The sequence below is a fragment of the Ursus maritimus genome, unplaced genomic scaffold (assembly GCF_017311325.1).
Source record: "Ursus maritimus isolate PB19 unplaced genomic scaffold, ASM1731132v1 scaffold_11, whole genome shotgun sequence".
NCBI classification, from domain to species: domain Eukaryota; kingdom Metazoa; phylum Chordata; class Mammalia; order Carnivora; family Ursidae; genus Ursus; species Ursus maritimus.
This window is the reverse complement of record NW_024423453.1, coordinates 53,957,617-53,961,308: the sequence shown is the minus strand read 5'-3', so window position 1 is coordinate 53,961,308 and position 3,692 is coordinate 53,957,617. Positions and strand designations below refer to the sequence as shown.

The following is a 3,692-nucleotide window of genomic DNA, read 5'->3' as shown; positions in this document are numbered from 1 at the left end:
ACACACAGATCAATAGAACAGAGTAGAGATCCCAGAAATAAACCTACATGGTCAATTAATCTATGAAAAAAGAGATAAGAATATACAATGGAAAAGGCAGACTCCAACAAATGATGTTGACAAAACTGGATAGCAACAGGCAAAAGAATGAAACTGGGCCACTTTCTTACATCATACACAAAAATAAACTCAAAATGGATTAAAAATCTAAGTGTGAGACCAGAAGCCGTAAAATTCCTAAAATAAAACATAAGCAGTAATTTTTTGACACCAGCTGTAGAAACAGTTTTCTAGATATGTCTCCTCAAGCAAAGAAACAAAAGCGAAATTAAACTATTGGAACTATACTAAAATAAAAAAAGCTTTTGCACACTGAAGGAAACCATCAACTAAACAAAAAGATAAGCCATCAAATGGAAGTAGATATTTGCAAATGTCATATTTGATAAGGGGTTAATATCTAAAATATATGAAGAATTTATACAACTCAACACCAAAAAAAAACAAATAATCTAATTAAACATGGGCAGAAAACCTGAATAATTTCTCCAAAGAAGACATATGGATGGTCAACAGACACATGAAAAGATGCTCATCATTACTAGTCATCATGGAAATGCAAATCAAAACCACAACCTCACACTTGTCAGATGGATAAAATCAAAACACAAGGGGAAAAAAGTGTTGGCAAGGATGTAGAGAAAAAGAAAGTCCCATACACCGTTGGTGGGATTGCAAATTGGTACAGCTACTGTGGAAAATAGTATGAAGGTCCCTCAAAAATTTAAAAATAGAAACACCATATTGTCCAATAATTCCAGTACTGGTTATTTACCCAAAGAATATAAAAAATACTGATTTAAAAAGATATATGCACCCCCTTATTTCCCCATTATTAACAAAATCAAAATATGGAAGAAACCCAAGTGTCAATCCATAGATGAATGAATAAAGAATGAATGTATAAACACACACACACACACACACACACACACACACACTGGAATATTTTCATCCATAAAAAAAAAAAAAAAAGACTGAAACCCTGCCATTTGCAACATCATGGATAGATTTAGCATGTATAATGCCAAGTGAAGTTAGTCAGAAAGACAAATACCATATAATGTCACCCATATATGGAACAACTATTGTGATTAGCACTAAGTAATATATAGAATTGTTGACTTATTATATTGTACATCTGAAACTAATATAATACTGTATGTTAATTATACTTGAATTAAAAGGTTAAAAATTTTAAAAATGAAATAACCTGATTTAAAAATGGGCAGTTTACTTGAATATACATTGTTTTCAAAAAGAAGTACAAATGTTCAATGGTGCATGAAAAGATCTTAATAATCACTAATCATCAGAGAATGCAAATCAAAACTATAATGACATAATACCTCACGCCTGTCAGATTGGCTATATAAGTGACTGTGGTTTCTTTACCAAATAAAGCTTTGGCCTAGACTAGTCTTTTTCTAGATAGATTTGTATCTATATAGATTTCTAGATACTTCCTACTTTCCTTCTTTTTGTCCTACCTTACATGGTGTAAAATATGCATCATTGTCTGAAGTCCTCACCTTCTTTCTTCCCCCAAAATATCTTGTACATACTACCAAACTTGGTGTCTGCTTCTCTGCTGACCTGAACAAATGCAAATGGTACCAAGAGTTGTCTAAAAACATATATTAATAGGGGATTTTTGACTGGCTCACTCATTGCTGGAAAGGCAAAAAGTACATCGTTCTGCATCATGGGACACAGACAATCAGTCACATAAGGTGGCAGCCATTTGCAAAAGTTTTTACTAATGGTGATATGAGAAAATGGCAGATGCAAGGGGAGTATAGGTGTGATGTTCAAACATTTGTAAAATACTAGAGGAGGGGAATTTGTAGGGTGTCTACAAAGACAGTGGAGTTGACTGGTTACTATTTAATTGTGTCAAAGTCCTTTAGAGAGGTAGGAGGAAACTAAGGGCTCCTGACAAACAATTCAAGGTGAAGTGCAAGAGTCAGAGCACTTCTTTGGTAAGTTACAAAGAGACATTTATCTCCTTCATTAGAAGAGCTGTTAGAGTTGGGCAATGATTTGAAAAGGCAATAATGTCACAGACCTACACACATTTGAATGTTCAGCCAATATAGATATGTCATGCTATCTTTAGGGCGTAGGACCCTGAAATATGGGATAAGGACATCTGAATTGATATACATGAGGACACTGGCTCTGATTATAACTAGGGTTGAATACTATCATAATTCCAATGGACATTTGATGGGCTTGGAAAAGGAGAAAAACTATATATTGAAGGAGTTGCAAAAACAGCTGGCAGAGAAATACCCCTGGGATTGGTTGATCAAGACAGCTGAATACCAGACTGGGTAAGAAGTAATTCATTGATGTGAGGACCTTTCCTAGAGACATGGAATTTAACAAAGATTGAAAACCTGTCACAGTGAGCAACAAAATAAAGATCCTCTAATGCTGAGGAAGACATTGATGCTGGAGGTGTAATGGACACTTACGCTACTTTATAAGAGGTGGTAAAGATTGCTCTTGTCCATGATGGCCTAGCACCTGGAATTTGCAAAGCTGCCCAAGCTTTAGACAAGTGTCAAGCCCATCTTTGTGTGCTGGCATCTGTAATGAGCTTATGTATGATGAATTGGTGGAGGCCCTTTGTGCCGAACACCAAAACAACTTCATCAAGGTAGATAACAAGAAACCCGGGGAATAGGTAGGCTTCTGTAAAACTGACAGAGGGAAAATGCTGAAAGTGGTTGGTTGCAGTTATGTGGTAGTCAAGGACTATGGCAAAGAGTCTCAGGCCAAGGACGCCATTGAGAAATACTTCAAGTTCAAGAAATGAACAAATAAAAACTTGGTTCTTTAGTAAGAGGAGGCAGGGGAGGGAGCAGGAGAGAAGGGGGAGGAAGAGGAAAAGGCAGCAGCAGCTGCTGCCTGTGGAGTCACATAGCTAGAGAGACATTTCAGTACACAGTCGATGTAAATATTTCACTGGAAACCTGACAACGTGGCACCAGGATGTACTGGGGGTATCCTAGTAAGAGATTATTAGAATGGAATTATAGGATTTGAGTTTGTGCTTAGTCATTTCATTTTTTGTAGCATTTAGGAAAGTGAGACTTGCTTTGTTATAAGGAAGTACGGATATTCATATGATTAGTTTTTAACAAACCTATCTAGAAAAGACTAGGTCTAGGCCAAAGCTCTATTTCGTTAAACACACACACACACAGTCACTTACATTAGCCAGGACAGAAGTATGTTTGGCCATTTTTGTGTTTTGGACAATGTTCGTGTTTTATCTACATTCAGGTATAATTACAGAATGATCTTGTTTTTGTCTTGATTCATCATGGTCACAGAGCAGCCTTGTTTAATGTTGATATTCTGTGACTTATTTTATATTCAGCCTAGAACGTAAGACCTAGCTGAGCATACTAGGCTACTTCCTAAATGCCAGCACTGCTTTTCTCTTTCTCGGTAGTACTTGTATTTGAAAGGAAATAATTTAGGGGCACCTGGGTGGCGCAGTCCTTAAGCATCTGCCTTCAGCTCAGGGTGTGATCCCAGCGTTCTGGGATCAAGCCCCACATCAGGCTCCTCCGCTATGAGCCTGCTTCTTCCTCTCCCACTCCCCCTGCTTGTGTTCC

At 37.1% G+C, this 3,692-nt stretch overlaps 1 pseudogene; it reads left to right on the top strand.

Annotated features, from left to right (window-relative positions):
• Nucleotides 1-2,226: 2,226 nt before the first annotated feature.
• Nucleotides 2,227-3,109, top strand: LOC103658159 (annotated as a pseudogene).
• The last annotated feature ends 583 nt before the right edge of the window (nt 3,110-3,692 follow it).